At 49.8% G+C, this 12,257-nt stretch overlaps 1 long non-coding RNA gene across 1 annotated transcript; it reads left to right on the forward strand.

Annotated features, from left to right (window-relative positions):
• The first annotated feature begins 4,970 nt into the window (after positions 1–4,970).
• LOC123446508 lies at positions 4,971–9,956 on the forward strand. Its single transcript, XR_006631393.1, has 4 exons — positions 4,971–5,073; positions 5,736–5,811; positions 5,930–6,020; positions 9,755–9,956. It is a non-coding gene; the product is annotated as an uncharacterized LOC123446508 (long non-coding RNA).
• The last annotated feature ends 2,301 nt before the right edge of the window (positions 9,957–12,257 follow it).

Genomic DNA, 12,257 nt, shown 5'->3' on the forward strand with positions numbered 1-12,257 from the left:
TAACCTAATTAGCCTAATAATCTAACTAAATTACCCGATATATAATAAAAAACTAACCTAATAAACTAACTAAATAAATTAACTTATTAAAAAAGAAAAAGAGGAAGAACTCACCGGCGGGGTGGTGTGGGCGGCGGCGGCGGCGGTGGACGACGGCAGGGGGCGGCGGGGGCGGCGGTGGACGATGGTAGGGGGCAGGGGCGCGCGGCCGGTGGCGGCAGGGGCGCCGCGAGGGCAGAAGCGGGCTTGGGTGGGCGGGGCGGCTCCGACGACGGCGACGGCGGGAGGTGGGCAGGCGAGAGAGAGAGGGAGGGCGAGAGAGAGAGAGAGCGGCTAGTGGGCGCGAGAGCCGTTAGGGGAGGGGGGTGGCGGGTTAGTGGCGTCGGGGGTCGAGGGTCAGTGAAGTTGGGGGTCGAGGGTCAGTGATGTCGGGTGTCAGTTGGGTCGGGGGTCGGGGGTTGTTGGTGGCCTCGAGCGTCGGGGGTCGAGAGTCGTGGGCCGAGGGTCTGCGTCGGGGGTCAGTGGCGTCGGGGGTCGAGGGTTAGTGGCGTCGGTGGTCAGTGGCGTCGGGGGTCGGGGGTTGGGGGTCAGTGGCGTCGGGGGTCGATGGTCGGGTGTCAGGTGGCGTCGGGCGTCAGGGGTCGGGGGTCGAGGGTTAGTTTCGGGGTGCCGGGGTTCCCTTTTCCTCTTCTTTCTTCTTCTCCTCTCTCCTCTTTTTCTTCTTCTTCTTTTCTTCTTCTTCTTCTTCTTCTTCTTCTTTTTTCTCCTCCTCCTCCCCTCCTCTTTTTCTCCTCCTATTCTTTTTCTTCTTCTTCATCATCATCATCATCATCTTCTTCTTCTTCTTCTTCCTCCTCTTCTTCTTCTTTCTCCTCCTCCTCCTCCTCCTCCTCCTCTTCTTCTTCTTCTTCTTCTTCTTCTTCTTATTCTTCTTCTTCTTCTTCTTCTTTCTTCTCCTCGTCCTCGTCCTCTTCTTCTTCTTCTTCTTCTTCTTCTCCTTCTTCTTTTTGTTCTTCTTCTAATCACTACTAGGAAAAGGGCTATAGATGATATAGATACTAATGGCGCACCACACAAACAGTGCGCCACTACTATATAGTAGTGGCGCACCATGTGCAGGTGTGCCATTAGTGTGATGGACACTAATGGCGCACCACACACTTGGTGCGCCACTACTATATTTTTTTATTTTTATTTTTTTGCAAAACTACTAATGGCGCACCAGTAGCTGGTGCGCCATTAGTAACTAGGGTTACTAATGGCGCATCTATTGGTAGTGCGCCACTACTAAATGTTTTTTTGCAAACTACTAATGGCGCACCACAGCTAGTGCGCCATTAGTAACAAGTGTTACTAATGGCGCATCTGTTGGTGGTGCGCCACTACTATTTTTTTTTTTTGCAGAACTACTAATGGCGCACCACAGAAGGTGCGCCATTAGTAACCAGGGTTACTAATGTCGCATATGTAGGTGGTGCGCCATTAGTAACCTGGGACCAGCTAGATATTTTGGACAGCCACCTACCACACTCAGTTTCCCCACTTTCATTCTCTCCACCTCCTCCTCCAAGCTTGTCTCGGGTGCCTCCTCCTCATCACCTCATTTGCATCATAGTGTCCCAATAGTGTTCCCCCGCACCCTCCCCCGCTCCACCGCCGCCGAGCACCCACCGCACCCTCCCCCGCTCCACCGCCGCCGCCGACCCCCCGCACCCTTCCCGACCCGCTCCACCGCCGCCGCCGACCCCCCGCACCCTCCCCCGCTCCACCGCCGCTGATGACCCCCCCCCCCCCCCCGCACCCTCCCCGGCCAGCTCCACCGCCACCGACGACCCCCCGCACCCTCCCCCGCTCCACCGCCACCGACGATCCCCCGCACCCTCCCTCGCTCCACCGCCGCCCCGACGCCCCGCACCCTCCCCCGCTCCACCGCCGCCGCCGACCCCCCGCACCCTCCCCCGCTCAACCGCCGCCGACGACGACCCCCCGCACCCTCCCCCGCTGCACCGCCGCCACCGACCCCCCGCACCCTCCCGTGTCTCCTCGCTCGGTGCCCCCGAACGGAATCGGTCGAGCGCACCACTCACCCCCTCCCTCCCACCCGAGCGCAGCACCCACCCCCTCCCCCACCGTCGTCCACGAAGACGTCGCCCACCCCCTCCCCCACCCTCGCCTATCCTCTGCCCTCGCCCTCGTCCACGGAGACGCCGCTCCTCTTCGTCGCCGCCTCCGCGCACGATGCCTTCCACGTCCCCTCCATCGAGGCCCAAGCCCACGTACGTATGCCGTCAGCCCCTCCCCTCTCCTGGCCTCTCTCTAGAGCGGTCTTCTGTAGTTGAGCCCTCTGAACCGCGAGCGCTCGCCTGAATCTGTCACGTGATTCGCGGAGGTGGTGTCGCCAGTAGTAACGCCGGAATTTTGTGATCCTGTGAGGAGCCCAGTAGTAGGGTTCGGGGCTCGACGTCGCCGGTGGGGGTGACCTTTTGGGGATCTGGCCGGTTCTCTATCCGTGAATTCGCCAATCTGCCCGAATGCATCTTGGCAGGACAGGTTCATTGTACCAGGATATTCGTTTACCTAGTATTCTATACGAGTACAAGTGTTTAGGCTCTTACGAGTTGTATGAAAGTTGGGTTTAGATTCCATGGCTTGTTCCTTGCGGTCACCGGAAAGTCTGTTGCTTTATCACACATCAGTTTCTCGTTATTGTGGAACGCACGCCTTCAACCCCCCTGCTTGTTCCTGTTTTATACATGTAGTAAAGCCTGATTATTGATTCTCTTGTGCTCCCATAGGTAACGAAGATAAATTGATTCCATAAACAGATCAATGGGAACGACAAGGTTTGTGCTTTTACGCCGCCCTATTTCAAAACAAACGGAGGGAGTACTTCTATTGTAGCACCACTGACAAATTTCTGAAAACAAATGTGATAGGTGACCTTGACCTTCAGTCTATCTGCAAATTTGGAATCACTTTTCACGTGGAACACAAAACAGGTGATATTTTCATTCTAGTAGGATGTGCAATGCTAAACTATTCTCTAAATGTGTAGATGCCCAGTAATCGGTCGATCGCACCACCCACCCCCTCCCTCCCCCCCGAGCGCCAATGCTATCCAAAAAAAATTACTAATGGCTCACCTCTCTGGGGTGCGCCATTGCTATCCAAAAAAAGATTAGTAATGGCGTACCTCTCTAGGATGCGCCATTGCTATATAAAAAAAAGATTACTAATGGCGCACTGCATGGAGATGCGCCATTGCTATCAAAAAAAATCTAATGGCGCACCGCTCGGGGGTGCGCCATTGCTAACCCGCACTGCTCTTTGCCTCTGCCCTTGCCTCTCCTCTCCCAAATCCAATCGAGATCCCGCATCACTCGTCCACGCCCCGGAGAGATCCCGCTCGTCCACGCCTCGGATTTATCTCGCTCTTTCCTCCCCTCCCTCCCCCGTGACTCCGGTTGACCGGCGAGGGTCCCGCTTGGCGATGTGTGGTGGTGGTTGGTGGGGCGGGGAGCGCAGGGCCTTGACCATCGTCCGTGCAAGCCAGGACGGATAGGCTGCGGCGGTGGCGACCACGACTGCAAAGCCGAGGAATTCCCCCACCGAAGGTTAGAGCTTTTCCGAGTCTTGCTGGATTGCGCCCATGCCCGACGGGTGTTCGGCGGATTGCGCCTTTGCGCCAGAGGAGGGGAAGGGGGAGATGGCCAGCAAGGCGGAGACGACGACCTGGGAGGAGATGCTGCGGTGGATGCTGTCGCCCGGGGCCACCATCCCGGAGGGTGCGGCGGGGAACCCAGTGCGCCACTACTATATTTTTTTTGTTGCAAAACTACTAATGGCGCACCACCAGCTGGTGCGCTATTAGTAACCAGGGTTACTAATGGCGCACCATCAGGTGGTGCGCCATTAGTAGTTTTGCAAAAAAAACGCGGGACATAGCCGAAATATCAGGCACGCTTTCCGCAAATCGACCGCGCGCCAATGATTTTTTTCCCAAATCGACCGCGCGCTATCCCCTGCCCTCTCCCTCCCGCAGCCTCCCCAGATCTCAGCGGCGCCCTGAACAGAGGCTGCTCCACCGGCGCCCCACCCCACCCTCTACCGGCTCCCCCCACCCGCTCGACCGGCGCCCCACCGCAGCCTCGACCGGTGCCCCACCGCAGCCTCGACCGGCGCCCTGTCGAGCCCGCCAAGGAGGGGCCGCCTTGTCCCCACCCGTCGCCACGCGGGAGGATGGCGACGCCGGGCGGCGCACACGAGCTCCTCAAGATGGTCGTCCACGCCCGCAACGGCGGCACCATCGCCGCGCGTGGACGCCACCGCCGTCCCGGTTCTACCCCGCCGTTCCGCCCCTGCTGCCTCCGCCCCGGCCGTCGGTGCGGCCGTCGAGATCCGCCGCCCCTGGCCGGCATCGGACCGGATGGACCTCTCCATCATGCTGGCCCTGAGCTCCCCCACGGAGGTGCGTACGGCCGGCCGGAAACCCACCTCCCTCCCGTTACTCAACGATGCTTGTTGCTACTGCTGCATTTACCGTGTCTAGTCGAACTGAGTCCATCTATCAGTTCTCTCACACACACAATTTTCTTCTTGGACTATCCAGCATCCAGCAGGGAGTAGGCTATAGTACAGACGTTCAAGTTTAAGCAAGTTAGTCTGACCACTTGTCTTTCTATTTATTAGAAGTAATAAATTTAGAGACTTGTTTGCAGTCAATTCTAGATTGTTTAGACAAGATAATTTTCAAGGTAATAGTTGAATGATTGCTTAGGCCACATTCAATTAAAGGGAATTCTTCTTGCAGGCTACAGATGAGGACATTTATGTTTGGCACAGCAAGTAGAGATTGATGACTCTGGTTGCTTTTGCTGAAGCCGTACCCTTGCTCAGCTACTGTAACAGAAGAAAAATGTGATGCATGGTCAGCTGTAGATGTTGAATGATGGCAAGGAAATCCTTCCCCAAGCATTGTGCTTTAAGCAGCTCATTAGGGTTAAGGGTTAATTGGACCCTCAGAAATTCACCATGCGAATTAATAGGAAGACCCATATAGCCGCCACTGTACAGGTTGGTGCATGCAGATACACGGAGTGTAGCTTGTGCATTTGTCCCATGGCCAGAAATCGCTTCCAGAGTTGGGACGGATTTTTGTAGATGACGTCGGTCCACCAAACATACATATTCTAGCAAGTACTCCCTCCATTTCTAAATATAAGTCTTTTTAGAGGGTTCACTACAAGACTACATACGGATGTATATAGACATACTTTAGAGCATAGATTTACTCGTTTTGCTCCGTATGTAGTCCCTTAGTGACATCTTTGAAAAGACTTATATTTAGGAATGGAGGGAGTAGTCCACAGTAATAATATTGCCCAGCAAACGCATTCCAGATCCAAGAAAAAACCGCACCTTTTTCGTGGTAGCAATCTCTGCCGTGGACTTGTCCTTGTTGGGCTGAACCCCGGCTGACCGCCTGTCGCTTACTATGCATGTCATGACAAATGGTACACTCCCACAAATTGCCGTGGACTTGTCCTTGTTGGGATATACCTTGGATAGTTGAAGAATTATCTGAAGTTGTTTAGCTAACGACCAAAACAGTTGTTTAGCTATGTGAATTTTTTTCCACCTGATAATTCATAATTATGAGTTTGCCTTGCAAGTATTGCACATTTTCTCTTGAACATTCTCAAATTTGATAATCTTGTTACTTCTAAATTATTCAGAGTTGGCATATGCTGAAAGAAACACTTTGAGAAGAAGACAAATTACACTCTGGTTACTAACCGTGACATTTCGTTGGTAAGCCTTATGGAATCTTGTTCTAAGCACTAAGTTTACAAGAATATTTCGAGGTCCTCTGAGTTGCTTATTTACTTAGTTAACATAAGTTCTTTTTCTCCTCATTACTTTTCTGAAGGAAGATATTTTGTTCTCGGTGATTGGGCATAGTGATTTTGAAGCATCGCCTGATCTCATTCTCACAGAGGATATCAATGGGGTGAATGCCGGTAGGAGAAACTTGCACATTGTTCATTTTTACTTTATGTTTGTCCAAATCATTTGCCAAGAAAAGAAGTGGCAATTTCTATGATATATCACACTCATTAACACTGAATATTTGTTCACCTGCTACTGTATCTTGAGAATACGCATATGATAGCTTAGATGACTCATTTGGTGGTTGATGAAAATCATATACTGGTCAGATTGTAGGAGGTTTGTGATTAGTTGTGCCATTCACTTTTAGAAATAGAACTGAGAGATGAAACCCATCTTTCGCGAATTAAAACTGTGAAAAGGACGTGGATGTCGCCTAGAGGGGGGGGGGTGAATAGGCGCTTTAAAACAGTTAAGGTTTAGGCTTGAACAAATGCGGAATAAAACTAATCATTTAATATGTCAAGAACAAAACCTACAAACAACTAGGCTCACCTATGTGCACCAACAACTTATGCTAAGCAAGATAAACAACTAAGTGATAGCAAGATATATTACAATAAAGAATATGTCTATCACAAAGTAAAGTGCATAAGTAAAGGGTTCGGGTAAGAGATAACCGAGGCACGGGGAGACGGTGATGTATCCCGAAGTTCACACCCTTGCGGATGCTAATCTCCGTTAGAGCGGTGTGGAGGCACAATGCTCCCCAAGATGCCACTAAGACCACCGTAATCTCCTCACGCCCTCGCACAATGCAAGATGTCGTGATTCCACTAAGGGACCCTTGAGGGCGGTCACCGAACCCGTACAAGTGGCAACCCTTGGGGGCGGTCACCGAACCCGTACACGTGGCAACCCTTGGGGGCGGTTACCGGTACCCGTACAAATTGCTCGGGGCAATCTCCACAACCTAATTGGAGACCCCGATGCTTCCCGGAGCTTCACACCACACTGATTGAGCTCCGAGACACCACCAAGCTTCTAGGACGCCAAAGCATCCACGAAGAACAATATCAAGGGTACTAAGTACCAAAGGTAGTAAGCTTCTCAACTTCTCACTTCCACGTATCACCGTGGAGAACTCAAACCGATGCAACTAATGCAATGGCAAGAACACACGAAGTGGTCAAGTCCCTCAAAATCAAATCCCTCCACAACAACAAAAGCTATGGAGAAATATGAGAGGAAGAACAAGGAGCTCACAAAGAACTCCAAGATCAAGATCCAAGGGGTTCCCCTCACATAGAGGATAAAGTGATTGGTGGAGATGTGGATCTAGATCTACTCTCTCTTTTCCCTCAAGAACAAGCAAGAATCATTGGAGGGATAGAGAGTAGTCAAGCTCTAAGAATGTCAACAATGGAGATAGAACAAGAGCTCAACAGATAGATAAGACCAAGGGGGAAGAAGACCCCCTTTATATAGTGGGGGAAGGAATCACACCGTTACCCCACTTTCTGCCCGAGCTCCAGCGGTACTACCGCTGGCACTCCAGCGGTACTGCCGCTGGCCCCAGCGGTACTGCCGCTGGGCCCATGGTAGTGCAATGGCACTACCACCGCCAAGAAAGTCTTCGCAAAAAGGTCCGTCCACGAACAACCGCTAGGCAGGCGGTACTAAGCTCCTGGAGCGGTACTACCGCTGACCAGGGGCGGTACTACCGCCAGTCAGTGGTACTACCGCTAGGGTCAGCGGTACTACCGCCAACTCCAGCGGTACTACCGCTAGGTCGAGCGGTACTACGGCTCGCCACTGAAACAGCCATAACTTTCGCATACGAGCTCCGAATCGAGCAAACCCAAGCTTGTTGGATTCAGGACGACAAGGGCTATCCAAACACCACACTGATTCAGGACGACATGGAAATCCTAAGACCATGCGGTTATGAATATGCCAAAGATCTAGAGATGTGAGATCTCTATGAATGAAGAACCGGCAAAAACTCCAACATCAAAAACATCATAGTAGATGCATATGGACTCCGTTTTCGATGAAATCGAGCTTGTCACGAAGATGACCATAAGCTCTAAAACTCACAAAGAGAGACACCAAACAAGAACCAAGAAGTATGATGCAAGGATGCAAATGATTTGAGCTCTCAACGAACGATACGATTAAGCTACTCACTTGAGAGCCCCCCTTGATAGAACAGCAATCTATCCTAACCAGAAAACCTATCAAGGGCAAACCTATACCTTGCACCACGTCCTCTTGAGCTAGATGATGATGATCTTGGCTTCCTCAAGATGGACCACCTTTCTTGATTGTGTTGGCTTGATGAAGACTAGTTGATTTCTCCCCCATACTCACTATGGGTGAGCCACTCTTCAGCATATCTTCACAAGTCCATTGCCACCACAATGGACGGAAAGCTTCAAGCATGCTATCTTCGTGCTGATCCACTTGAACTTGCACATCGCAATCTTGATGACGATCACAACTTGACGTCATACTCCATGGGTTGTATGAGATCTTCCCTTTAACGCAAGCCCATGGAAACACACCTAACCCCCACATAGAACTCTCACGAAGACCATGGGTTAGTACACAAACACGTAATGGACAATGCTTACCATACCATGGGATCACTTGATCCCTCTCGATACATCTTGTACGCTTTGTGTGTTGATCATCTTGATTTACTCTTTGTCTGAGATCTTGATCAACCATTGGTGATGATCACAACTTGACGTCATACTCCATGGGTTGTATGAGATCTTCCCTTTGATGCAAGCCCATGTAAACACACCTAACCCCCACATAGAACTCTCACGAAGACCATGGGTTAGTACACAAACACGTAATGGACAATGCTTACCATACCATGGGATCACTTGATCCCTCTCGGTACATCTTGTACGCTTTGTGTGTTGATCATCTTGACTTACTCTTTGTCTGAGATCTTGATCAACCATGTGTCTCTATGACCATTCTATGGATAATACCTTGAATACCATCTTGGTCATCATATAAACTCCTTGAACCCAACTGATGGACTTCAAGAAGTGCCTATGGACAAAATCCATACCATGGAATCACTTGATCCCTCTCGGTACATCTTGTACGCTTTGTGTGTTGATCATCTTGATTTACTCTTTGTCTGAGATCTTGATCAACCATGTGTCTCTATGACCATTCTTTGGATAATACATTGAATACCATCTTGGTCATCATATAAACTCCTTGAACCCAACAGATGGACTTCAAGAACTGCCTATGGACAAATCTTATAAATGTAACTTAAGGCAACCATTAGTCCATAGGAATTGTCATCAAGTACCAAAACCACATATGGAGATATATGCTCCAACAAACTGAATGTGCAAGTTTTTATTGAAGCAACAACAAAGTTTAAGTTCTGATTTTGTAGATAAAAAATAATTGCGAACTGAAATTTTTTCCTCCCAGATACAAGTGTATCTGGTGGTTGATTAAAATCATCATTATAATCCTGCGATTTTAGAGTAGTGTGATTTTGAAAAAAATACAATGCCAAAGTCGGCCGAAGCGATGTCATATGAAATCTGGCTTCCATGGTTTGTACTAAAGGCATCATTTTTCAGGTGGTATATACAATTATACACAACTTAATTTATTCTAAGGAATCATATTTCAAAGTTGCCTGAGCTCACCACTATCCTTGCTTCTACAAGCTAACCAACTTAATTTTATCTATCTTTTGTTTTTTATTCTTGTCATTTATTTAGATAGATGTTTCTGTCCTTAATTATGTGGAAGGTCATGATGACTGCACCTACATCTGGTTCCACTTTCTTGACAAATTTGTGCAAAATGTATTTAGGTACTCAACCTATTGATGCACATGGACATGATGACTCTCTAGCGTTTATGGACCAACCAACCTGTAATCATGGACCTTATTGTCTTGTAGACCATTTGGTGTTTCGAGTGTTTTGGAGCTTGCACTTTGTGCATGTAGATACAAACTTTTGTGTTCTGGACCATCTGAAGTCTCTCATAGTAACCAATAGTCCTTATCTTTTTGTGACTTGTGTGTTCTAGATGATTGTTAAGATGGTCAAAACTATGCTTCCTCTAGGTTAATTTGTTTGTCAACTTGCGTTCAACGTATGTGCATGTTTATAAACATATTTTCATTGTGGTGTAATATGTGTTTATCTTGCACCTTCTTGTGGGTGTGAGGATAATAATTGAATATTTTTAGAGCTGGTAGTATAACCTGTGGCGCACCATGAGCTATACTAATGGCACACCTTGGAGGCATACTAATGGCGCACCTGGGAGGCATACTAATGGCGCACCTGGGAGGCATACTAATGGCGCACCTGGGAGGCTTACTAATGGCGCACCTGGGAGGCATACTAATGGCGCACCTGGGAGGCATACTAATGGCGCACATTGGAGGCATACTAATGGCGCACCTGGGAGGCATACTAATGGCGCACCATGAGCTATACTAATGGCGCACTGCCTGGTGCGCCATTAGTACACCAGATACTAATGGCGCACCTGTGGTGCGCCATTAGTAAAAAAATCTAATGGCGTGATGCTAGTGGCGCACCTATAGTGCGCCAGTCGTAGCCAAAATAGGTGCGCCACTAGCAGGCCTTTTCCTAGTAGTGAATTATTTTCTTCTTTTCCTTTTTTATTTTTCATTTTTTTCCTTCTGCTTTTCCTCTTTTTTTCTTCTAACCTAACTAACTAACCTAATTAGCCTAATAATCTAACCAAATAAACTAACTAAATTACACTATATATAATAAAAAACTAACCTAATAAACCAACTAAAGTAATTAACTTATTGAAGAAGAAAAAGAAGAAGAACTCACCGGCGGGGTGGTGTGGGCGGCCGTGGACGACGGCAGGGGGCGGCGGTGGCGGCGGTGGACGACGGCAGGGGGCAGGGGCGCGCGGCAGGGGGCGCACAGCAGGGGACGGCAGGGGCGCCGCGAGGGCTCTAGCGGGTTGGGGTGGCCGGGGCGGGTCAGACGACGGCGGCGGCGGGAGGTGGGCAGGCGAGAGAGAGAGGGCAGGGCGAGAGAGAGAGAGCGTGCAGTGGGCACGAGAGCCGTTAGGGGAGGGGGTGGGGGGCTATGCGTCATTAGAGAGGGAGCCCCCTCTGCCGTGTGCAAAGGCTGGGTGGCAGACGACAAAGGGGTGGGTGGGGTGGGGTGGGCGCCGGCCGCTAGGGTGGCACCCCCTTTGACGTCCCCCTGTGGTTGCTTTGCCGTCCGCTGGCCGATGGCAAAGGGAAGGCCTACGGCAAAGAAAACTTGTGCCTTAGGTGTTTCTTTGCCGTCTTCTTTGTGCCATTGATGGCAAAGAAGCTCTTTGCCATGTGTCAGCAGACGGCAAATTTCTGAATTCCAATAGTGTACTATGGTCATCTCCGGGAGTGGTTCCGACTATTGTCACTCCGGGGTTGCCAGGTCATAACACATAGTAGGTGACTACAACTTGCAAGATAAGATCTAAAACACACATGTATTGGCAACAACATAATAGGTTTAGATGTGAAATCATGGCACTCGGGCCCTAGTGAAAAGCATTAAGCATGGCAAAGTAGTAGCAACATCAATCTCAGAACATAGTGGATACTAGGGATCAATCCTCGTCAAAACTAACTCGATTACATGATAGATCTCATCCAACTCATCACCGCCCAGCAAGCCTACGGTGAGATTACTCACGAATGATGAAGAGCATCATGGAATTGGCGATGGAGGAAGGTTGATGATGACGATGGCGACGATTTCCCCTCTCCGGAGCCCCAAACGGACTCTAGATCTGCCCTCCAGATGAAGAACAGGAGGTGGCGGCATCTCCGTATCGTAAAACACGATGAATCCTTCTCTCTGATTTTTTCCCGGGCGAAACAGAATATATAGAGCTGAGTTTGGAGGCGGTGGCGCCACGTGGGCCCCACAAGCCCTCAAGGCGCGGCCAGGGGGGTGGTCGCGGCCCAGGAGCTTGTGGCCCACTGGCACACCTCCTCCGGTGGATCTTTGTGCAAGTATTTTTCATTAATTCCAGAAACATTCTTCGTAAATTTTCAGGACATTCCGAGAACTTTTATTTCTGCACAAAAACAACACCATGGCAATTCTGCTGAAAACAGCGTTAGTCCGGGTTAGTTCCATTCAAATCATGCAAATTAGAGTCCAAAACAAGGGAAAAAGAGTTCGGAAAAGTAGATACGACGGAGACGTATCACTTGACCTCCGTCTATTCAGCGAGAAAATCAGCCGACACGTGAGATTTAATAGCTCGCGTGGCTTGTACATGATTTCAAAAGGTAGGAGCTCAATGGCCCATTTGGCTAT

The sequence above is a fragment of the Hordeum vulgare genome, chromosome 4H, assembly GCF_904849725.1.
Source record: "Hordeum vulgare subsp. vulgare chromosome 4H, MorexV3_pseudomolecules_assembly, whole genome shotgun sequence".
Classification (NCBI taxonomy): Eukaryota; Viridiplantae; Streptophyta; class Magnoliopsida; order Poales; family Poaceae; genus Hordeum; species Hordeum vulgare.